Source organism: Ostrinia furnacalis, unplaced genomic scaffold (genome assembly GCF_004193835.3).
Source record: "Ostrinia furnacalis isolate ACB-3 unplaced genomic scaffold, ASM419383v2 OfSCF7055, whole genome shotgun sequence".
NCBI classification, from domain to species: Eukaryota; Metazoa; Arthropoda; class Insecta; order Lepidoptera; family Crambidae; genus Ostrinia; species Ostrinia furnacalis.
This window is the reverse complement of record NW_021137294.1, coordinates 495,716-506,891: the sequence shown is the minus strand read 5'-3', so window position 1 is coordinate 506,891 and position 11,176 is coordinate 495,716.

The window sequence follows — 11,176 nt, the reverse complement described above, 5'->3', positions numbered from 1 at the left end:
TTGGTAAGTTCGTTTGATCATTCAAACAAGTCGAAAGTCAGTCAAGTATTATAATACCGTGACATATTTTGAGAGGAGTTGAAAATATCTTGTGTAATTTGGAGTAAATACTGGAATAATGGATGACACGAATAAGAAGGGCTGTTTTTGCGATAATCCTTAGATGAGATAATCCGGCTCGAAGGACTAATTTGTTAGAGACCGCTTCTTACCTCTAATTCTAATTAGTGTAATTATTATTCTAATTTGACCAAAGCTGAGGTCTCATTTATAAATTAAAAAAGTCCACTGTTGATGCTCATGCTAAGTTTGGAAAATCAATATTTAACAATGAACAACTCCTAGCTAGAGTATGAAATGTAGTGTCACTATTTATAATAATGGGTTCTTAAATAATATAAACTTTATCTAGTACATTAATAATTGTATTTTAAACAAATATCATCATCAGTGGGCTAAGTGTGAGTTTACAACAAACACGTTTAAAAATGTATGAACATTTTAATTTATGAACGTTTCCTGCTAGGGGCGCTGTGCAATCCGTCATACATTTAATGACATTTTTTGACGCGCTCACTAGTGAGCGCGTTTGATGAAAACTCACACTAGGCCCTCAGGCCATTTCAAGCTGAAGAGTTTGTTTGGTTGAACGCTTTAATCTTGGTAATTAGGTACTGTGTCCGATATGAAAAAATATTTTTGTGCTTTGTCGCAATAAAAAATAAGCATGGAAAGCAGCGTGCAAAAGCTAACTTATAAATTCAAATTGAAAAAAAAACATCCAGACTAACTCCCCAGACTCGATATATCATAGTGAAATCTTCCAGAAAAATGGCCGCCCAACTTTCCAGCAAAACCTGGAGTTCTCGAACTTGGAATGGATCGGTCCCGGAAGTATTCCTGTAGTCACACTCTGGAATTCTGGAGCATGAAGGGTTGCCTTTTATGGAATTAGATTTATGGGTTCCTTGAAAATATTTGTATGGTGGAAAGGATGGTGTTTGGAGGAATTGCGCCAGGTGCGTTTGAGGGTTCGAATCCCTGAGGAGCCAAATGTTTTCGTGGAAATTAAATTATATTACGATGGAAATTGGATTGGTTTTCGGTTTAGCAGAGGCACAATAATCATAAAAAAATATTTGCTTATTAGTGATAAAGTGATATACACACACTTTCACTAGTTTTTGAAGGAAGAGGTGAAAACTAAAAATTAATATTTTAAATCCTTGTAATTTTGCGAGAAATGGGTCCAGCCCCAAATTTGAAGTATTTTTATCGATAAAATTGTCCATAGATTACGCCATTAAAGTTTGATCACTACATGCCCGGACACACTGTATGCCATTGTATGTACTTTGTTTTTGTTAACTAGGTATATAACCAAACAAAATATGCACAAACTAGGTACACATACACAGGAAAATTTTGATAAATCATCATCTGATTTTACTGCTAGCGCTCTTCTTCATATTAACTTTCACTTAAGCTGGGTTGTCCCATCGTACTTTGATTTTAACAAACGTCAAAAGTCTGTTTAACTCCATACAAAAACTCCGGTTATACTCGAAGTTAGGGTGAAAGTAAGGTAGTGCGACTGAGCTTTAATGATAGATCGCCCGGAGTCCTGCCAGCAGGACTTAAAGTACTTCCGGTAGGACGCAAAATTAAAAGATCACAGTTTCGTAAGTATACATTGTACAAATTTCAAATTTACACGAAAAAATAGAGTGTTTCTCTCTCTTTCACCCAATAGTGCCCAAGATCGAAAAACGCGACTAACCGTTAGTCGGAGCCCGACGGCGCACGAGTATACACGGGGGCAGCGCGTTCGCGCTCGCGCGACACATTTTGACGCGCCGGGCGTGGAGTCGGCAACATTTTGGCGATAATATTATAATGAATGTGAAGTATTCCAGCCTAATCAAACATTTATAATTTATTTCTTGTTTTTGTTTTTAATTTGTAGTGTATTTGTAAGTGATAGGTGTAATTTCTAATACAAAGTGACGTACCAAAGTAATTAATTTAAAGTTCCTTATTATAGTTCCTATTAGTTAAGTTGAAAGAAGATAAACAAGTTTATAATATATTAAGAAAAGTAAAATACTGGTTAAACAAAATGATTCTACGACATGACTTTTTATTTAATAAACACTAACCAAGTGTTTACTACTTCTGGTGAGGATGAGTTCAAATTTGAAGGTCACCGTACTGCTGGAAGGACCAGCAAGCAAACACGTACAAATTGCGTACTGCGGGCAGGACTTGCGATAATCTTCTGGCAGGACGTTTAGAACAAAAGACCAGTCCTTCCAGAAGAGCGGACAAAGGCCTCCCCCAAGGATTTCCACAGCGACCGGTCCTGCGCCGCCCGCATCCAGGTGCTTCCCGTGACCTTCACCAGATCGTCCGTCCACTTAATGGGAGGCCTGCTCATACTATGTCTTCCAGCCCGTGATCGCCACTCGAGAACTTTTTTGCCCCAACGGCCATCGTCTCTACTAGCTATGTGCCCCGCCCACTGCCACTTGATTTTAGCAATTCTGCGAGCCATGTCGGTCACTTTGGTTCTCCTGCGGATCTCCTCATTTCTGATTCGATCACGCAGGGAAACTCCAAGCATGGCCCGCTCCATCGCCCTTTGGGTGACCTTGAGCCTTCTTATGAGGCCCATAGTAAGCGACCACGTTTCAGATCCATAAATCAACACTGGCAACACACACTGCTCGAAGACTTGTCTTGAGACACTGCGGTATTTCGGACGTGAGTATATTGCGTAGCTTCCCGAACGCTGCCCAGCCGAGTTGGATTCGACGATTGACCTCTTTCTCGAAGTTGGCCCTACCTAACTGGACTGTTTGTCCCAGGTATATAGGTATATATATAGGTATATATATATAGCTATATCCCAGGCATTAGGTGCCATGGAACTATGCTGAACATAGGCCTCCCCCAATGATTTCCACATCGCCCGGTAGGTAGAGGCCTCTATCCAGCGCCTTTCTGCTACCTTTATGAGGTCGTCGGTCCATCTTTTGTTATCCACCATGGAAATAACCAAAAACTGTAAACTAATTTTCATAATTACTTTAAACAAAATTACTCGATACTTTTTATTCGATACGAGACAATACGAGTATCGATCCTTCACAATCAAGTTCTAGGAACACAAACATAATTAGAGGAAACATAATTGGTGTCACACTGAATGAACGAAGAAGATATTAATTAAGAAATATAATTTACAGACTTAATACAAAAATATTGTCTAAAATAATTTCATCATTGTGAGCTGTAAATGAGGTTTATGGTAGTAGAGGGTCTAAAAAAGTGGGTATTACTTCAGGATTAATACTCGTACTTATATTTATTTATTTGTTTTATTATTTATACTTGAACAACATAAATTTGAGTCAATATTCAAAATACTTACTCGTATGGTAAAAAAAAACTTTTTACAGTAACATAAGGTGCACGTTAACCTAAAGATGTATTTTTATTCTGTGAGAAAGTTTCTCCAATGGATTTTAAATTCTATCTCTTATGTTTAAGTTTCAAAATCAATTGAGAAAATCATTATACCAATATCGAACCGCAAAATTAAATAAGTCATTATCAAACCGCCCAAAACGCTCAAAACTTAACAAAACTGTTTCGTTAGTAAATTTTCACCAAATAATACATTAGTAAATAGTTTTCAGGCTAAAACAACATTTAAATTCCCGTCAAAGCGAACCTAAATAAACAGTGAAGTTGAAACTATTATACGTGGAAGAGGGTCATGTCACCTGTTTCCGTCCACCACCCGTGTCGAATTGAGAAATAGAATTAATTAGTCTTTAAAAGCAATGGAAACAAACTAACTAAAAACTCTATTGACTTACTAAAATTACTCTTATTCTACTTGACACATTGACTTGTATAGAAAGTCATATGAAATACTAGGGGCTCCCGTGACTTCGTACGCAATGACCGCGTTTTACCCCCTTTAGGGGTAGAGTTTCATAAAATCCCGTCCCGTTAGTGAGCACCTACGTTCTAAAAGGAAAATTTGAGAACTACTAGCACTTGTAGTTTCCGATATTTCGTGAGGAGTTTGAGTTAGTGACCTTTCGCTTTTATAGATGTAGATTACATCAAGTTCGACTTTTTTTTCAATTAAATCAAATCAGAGGTTTTAAATAAATAAAACCTGGTCTGTTGTGTGTGGGGTAACACTAAACTTCTAAGTAATTTCCACAATTTTTAAAGTACAATTTTTTCGACGCGATTAAGTAGATGGACGCTAACACGCGACATGACCCTACTTAAATTTAGTACTTTTAGTGATTCCAAAAACAACTCACGGAGATTCTATTCAAAGGACTATTGATCAAGGAAAACTATTTCACTATGTAGGTAGATCTATTTCAATGCAGATTTATAAACCACGAGTTAACTTACACCCGTATTCACAAACGATGCTTACTTAAGTGAAGCAGCAAATCAAACGCACAATGTTGAATAGATTGTGTAATTGGTTCGTATGTCACCCTGTGCGCCCACGCCTCATAGTAATGTTTGTGAATACGGGCGTAAATGTTCTAAAACAATGAGAAATCCTCCGACTTTTTTAATTTACGCAAATGTTTTTGATCTAGCCCTAACATGAGTTCATTGGGCAGCACATCATGCTACATATTTTTGCTGCAAAGTGACTGACTGACATAGTGATTTATCAACGCACAGCCCAAACCACTGGACGGATCGGGCTGAAATTTGGCATGCAGGTAGATGTTATGACGTAGGCATCCGCTAAGAAAGGATTTTACGAAACTCCACCCCTAAGGGAGTAAAACGGGATCCACGCGAACGAAGTCACGGGCGGCCGCTAGCAACTACATTTATGAAGCACAGTATTTAGCTTGTTATGCCATCGCATGTACAATCAAGAGCACATCAGGCCATACATGCTATTGCAAAATAGCTCGTATTTCAAGTACATAAAGTCAGTTAAGCTTGACGAGCCGTCTGTACGTCTCCGATCCAATAACTATCAGCTTATTACAAAGTTCCGAACAATGCTTCAAGTTAGAACCTGCGTAGATTTGGGTTTGTGAGGTGTTAGTGGTGTGGATCAAGTATCGATATCGATATAAAACTTTATTGCACACCACAAAAGGAAAAAAAAGAAAGAAGTATACAAAAGAAACGGCACAATTTAGGCGGTGTTATCGCTATAATAAAGCGTTCTCTTCCTGACAATTTAAAGGACAGTTGATCTATTTTCTTTATTAGTGTTCCGTGCCAAAGGGTAAAAACGGGGTCCTATTACTATGACTCCACTATTTGTATCTCATAGAACAGTGATAGCTAAAGTTGAAATATTTACAAAAGATGTATTTCTGTTGTCACTATAACAATGAATGCTAAAAACAGTATTGAATATTTTTATTTTTACTATACAACAGATGTGATTTTTTGCCGTATTTAGCTCGAAAACCTTAATTTCAGGATCAACTATTTACAATTACATACCTACAAGTTATGCATAGAATAATTCCATAAGCAAAAAATATTTTGGAAATATCGATAAAATTTTATTCAGCACATCACTATCTACAATTATGACAGTGACTATCGTGTTATCTGAAAGTTCATGGTGTCGAGGTCCGACATGACCTGGTTCAGACCCTTGGGAAGGCCTTAGGCTATTCCCGAACTATGTCTTGACGAGGTTAAAGTACCACCTAACTTTCAGGCTCAAAGTTGAAACGTAAAACGAAACTACAACTTATGTTAGTTGAGTTTCATTTATGATTTATTTGTTTGTTGTTGAATAAGAAACCACAAGGTGAAACGGATTTGAAACGCGTTCCAAAAACAATCCAAAATTTTTGTGCGTTTTAATAATCTCGGAAGTACTAATATTTAATTGAAGTGATAAAAAACATTAAATCATACACAGATTCAAAATTTTGAAACCAAAGAAAAAAGTTGTAATGGATTTCCATTTAAAGAAAAATCCTGCAATATGTAAAGTTTATTTCAGATTTCATGGAAGTACTATATGAAACAGAAATCATTGACAAGGTTTCGTCAAAATCATCGGCTCGAATCGAGCCGTGATCTGTGAAACGGTTTGATGCCTGAAACGCGAATAAATATTTTAACTGCAATATTAATATTTCTGAATGGAAACTGCACCTGGAATATCAGTGTTCCGTATATTGAGAAAAAGCGATGCAATGAAGAAATACGTTTGGGTTGAGGACTTTTCATAATTTTAATTACAACCCGGTCGAGTTAACTGCACACCTCGCAGCTGTGACGTCACATCTTCGCTCTGGTACGGACGGGGCGAACGCGGGGAGGGTGTGGTAGGGTTGCCAGGTCCTAAAACACAAAAGCCGGACTCTGCGCTTCATTTGGCCGGACATTTTACGCTAAAAGCCGGACATGTCACGGTGCAATTAGTGTCATAGCTTACGAGTGAATTCTATCATCATCGGTTGCCCAACATCCTGATGCGTGATATTATTCTGGTAGCTCGACTTTCGCCTGGCGCGGCAACCACATAAAAAGCCTAACAAAAGCCGGACAGGCCGGACACGACTGTAAAAAGCCAAACATGTCCGGCTAAATGCGGACACCTGGCAACCCTAGGTGCGGGTGAGTGCGAGGGAGAGTCGCAGTGCAGCTAGGTACTGTTAATTGTAAAAAATATAAAACGTTAAAATAGCGGTATCGTTATAGCCAATGAGCTGCTGTCATAGTGACATTGACGTTATGTCAATGTCACACGAGAATCAAACGTCAGAATAGAGGGACGCGCAGGGACGACTCCGCGCGCTTTTGTGCTAAGCTTTAGACATACTCTCTAATCTGTGGTGCTAAGTGATGAATTGTATCTAAATTAAGGCAATATAATGTGAAAGATGAGTATCCAGTGTTTTATTTATGAGAATAGATCGACCGGCCTCTAATAGTACGCAGTTAGCTCGATTTGGTTGCATGTACTGGCCAGTGGGGACTGTAGGCCAAGTCCTCTCCTTTTCCTCTGATTTTGAGATGGTCCTCCAGTCCTGTCAGTAGTGTCATTAAATTATTGACGATAGTGATGACCGTAAAAACCTATTGTTTATTATTTAAAAACTGCACAAATAAATGGAAGGGTGCATTAAAAGGATTCTCTAAATAAATATGTATTCCGATTTTATATTTGCTTTACGGAACCCAAAAATGGACAGCCCCATCAGAAATTATAAATGCAACATTCAGTGCTTATTGGTGATCGCAACTTACGGATGAGCTTTCATTAAATATTGAATGCTGAAGCTTTTTCAGTCAACATATTTTAAGCTGTACCCTCAGCAGCTATTACGGTTTAAACTTTTTGATGTTCATTTTTAGAATAGAATAAACCTGGAGAAGAATAAGGGCTTTAGACTGTTTAATATTTAATTAGATGGAGTTTGATCTATCTATACTTCTATACTAATATTATAAATGCGAAAGTAACTCTGTCTGTCTGTCTCGCTTTCACACCTAAACCACTGAACCGATCTTAATGAAATTTGGCATAGAGATAGTTTGAGTTCCGGAAAAGTACATAGGATAGTTTTTATCCCGGTTTCTGAAACAGGGACGCGCTCGATAAAGTTTTTCTGTGACAGACAAAATTCCACGCGGGCGAAGCGGTAAGCCGTGGGCGGAAAGCTATAAAGAAATAAATAATTGACTTGTCAGTTCTATAACAAGAACAAAGGATAGCCTTTGTCCACTAGGTGGACCGACGATCTGGTGAAGGTCGCGGGAAGAGCCTGGATGCGGGCAGCGCAGGACCGTACGTTATGGAAATCCTTGGGGGAGGCCTTTGTCCAGCAGTGGACGTCATTTGGCTGAAACGAAGGAAAGAATGTCAATGAGAGATTGACAGCTCATCAAGTCATCGTCTTAATCATTATTATAGGAATATCAGTCTATTTAATCTACTGCAGGAGTCTAATTTATTTGTCTTTAAGATGTATTTAACTTAAACCACGAGAAGAGAAGTGGATCCATTTTAACACCCGTATTCACAAACATTACTATGAGATCTCAGTGGTGACACACGAACCAATCACAGAGCTCTATTCAACGCTATGCGTTCCATTTGCTGCTTCACTTAAGCAAGCATCGTTCGTGAATACGGGCGTAATACTCTACTGGAATCACACTGCTGTCTGGTTGTGTTAATATTTTTGCTAAGAATTATGTTTAAAGGATTTTTAGGCGATAGACTTTATTAAATTAATTAAACAGATATTTTTACAACAATCGCAAACTTAACTAATCAAAGAAATAAAAGAACAAACTTTATTGCTTAATATTCAAAAATAAAAATTTTGTCCAGTCCAGTCCAGGTCAGAATCTGGTTAAATAACAAATGAAAATAAACTTTTCAAACTAAATCCCGTCTATCAAAACAGCTAATACCTGTCAAAACGAGTTTATGTTACTTAAAGCGAAATGGGAGCTTAACTTTGAAATATTGTGAAAATGCATTTTTTGTCTAACTTTATAAAAGCTGAAAGCTTAAAACTAAATAAATTACGTTAAAAGGTTAATGTTTGTTAGGGTTCTTTAGTTCTTAGTTAAGTAATAAGTTAGATTATAATATAGTCTGTGAAAAACTTGCTTAGTTTGCACAGCGAGGAATTGAGTAATAGGTACTTAAAGTTATTTTTTCCAAATGAATAAGAGATTTCAACTTTTTGCCGAATTTTATAACGGAAATTGAATATTCTGAAACCGTTGGCGTCTATTTCGGTGTTTTAACTTCTGGCGAAATGTTTTTTAATATAATTCTAAGTTAATACAAGGTAGGTAGGTACCTATCTATGTATTCTTAAAAATTAAGCATACTACGTTTTTTGTGGCAATCATATTGTGGTTTAGGGAACAACGATTTGGCGAGTGTCACGTGCGTGGGCCAAATCACATTCTGTCACTCTACAATTAACAGTTTGAGTTACAGCCTTACAGCACATTGGCCGCAACTCAATTATTATAACATTCGCAATATTACCAAGAATATAAACAATACAAACATTTCGGGAATAATTAACTGGCTTTATTGCCGATGATTACCGTTGATTACGTCATCAAGTTGTAATGCAACTTTAATTCATACTTTGCTGATTAAAGTGATTAAACATAATAATATTATTATCATTGGAACAAATATAGTTTTCGATATGGAGATAATGAAGAATGGCGGGTAGTGATGGGTATGCAAATGGAAAATGGTTTTCATAAAACAGGAATAAGAAGTAGGCTCACTCGTGGGTACAACCCGATTGAGCTAACTGCGCACCACGCTGGAATGCGACTCTCCCTGCCAGTGGTCGATTTACCAGCAGGCTGAGTAGGCTGAAGCCTAGGGCGGCAAATAGGGGGCGGGAGATTTAGTTCATAATTATTTTTTACATACACAAACATACCAGGCTTTAGGGGAGGGGGAGGGGGGGCAAAGCCTACGGGTGGCAAATCTGTAAATCCGCTACTGCTCCCTGCCATCATACCAGCACACCTCCCTGCGTTCGCCCCGTCGGTACCAAAACGTCATTGTGACGTCATGGCAGCCAGGTACGCAGTTAATTCGATCGGTTTTGGTTTTAAGTAAATTGACATGGAACGGAGAAGCGGTCGCTTAATATGGGCCTCATGAAGGCTCAAGGTCACCCAAAGGTGCTATGCTATGTTTTTCAGCGTGATTGAATCGGAAATTTGGTGATCCATAGGAAAACCAAAGTAACCAATATAGCTCGCAAAATTCAAACTTAAGTGGCAGTTAGCGGGCCACATTCACTCTAAGAGTTCATGGCTGGGGTACAAAAGTTCTCAGTGGGAAGACAGTTAGTGAGGGCAGACTTCCCTCTACGTGGACCGACGATCTAGCGAAGGTAGCGAGCAGTACCTGGATGCGGGCAACGAAGGAGCGGTCGTTGTGAGAATTCTTGGGGGCCTTTGTCGAGCAGTTCTCAGCATTATGTGGTCATTAAATAGAGCCTACTGATCCAAAACCATAGCAATCGTAGGCTATAAAATTGGCACGGCTGGAAAGTTTATTCGAGTCTTAATTAGCGAATGTTCGCAACTTTATCGATGCTTTATTGTTGTATTTCGAGCACCGAACATCACTTTGATCTTTTGCACTTAATTGATATTTAATTAGGTCATGTTTTCAGTTTGATCGGTTTGATTGTTTTAATTTTAGTGATACTTGTTATTTATTTCTGTGACTATTGTCATTTTCTGTGCAAAACTAAACAAAGCGCGCCGTATCCGTACCTTCATCATGATTCGACTAGATCATCGGTCCACCGAGTGGGAGACCTGCCTACACTACGTTTTTCAGTCCATTAAAAATTCTTACAACTACCTACTACATTAAAACTGATTTTCTAAGACATTTTAATTTAAAAGTGTATTTCCCACTTCCCACTTATCATGGTGAGGTCTGAAATTTCAATTAAACCTATTAAGATTTCCATCTCGTTAGTAGAAAGGCTTTTACTCCACTTTAAACTGTATATCCATTACAATAGAGCTGGTATTCCTTTATCAGGGACCATTGAAAAGGCTTAAGGTTTCCTTTTTGTGTGAAGGAAAAAGGAATAGCAAGATCATGCTCTCTCTTTCGTGGCTAAGACTTTTAATGCAATTATTGTTGAAAACGAAATAAATTTTAACATTTCATAGCAATATTATGTTTCAATATTTCTTTAAACCAAATCTATGAAAGGTAAGATAGCTTTTTGAGGAAAAATAACCTTATTCGATACTTACGGATTTATTGACTTATAAACTTTTGCCTGCAGCTTTGCCCGCGTGATTTTCAGTTTGCCACAGAAAAACTTTGTCGCGCGCGTTTGGCTTTCGAAAACCGGGACAAAAACTGCCCTAGGATTTTCCCTGGATTTTAAACTATTTTTATACCTACCAAAATAAATCTAGCATCTCTTACAGTCAAAACACAATCGGTCGAAACCACTTTTGACTGTAAAAATCAGTCAAGAGTGGTTTTGACTGATGCCCTTGTTCAAAATCACTTTTAACTGATTTTTTTACCCACCACTTTTGACTTTTTTTAGCAGTCAAAAGTGGTCTTGACTGCAACATATAAAATATGGATGTCTATGTGTATTACTCT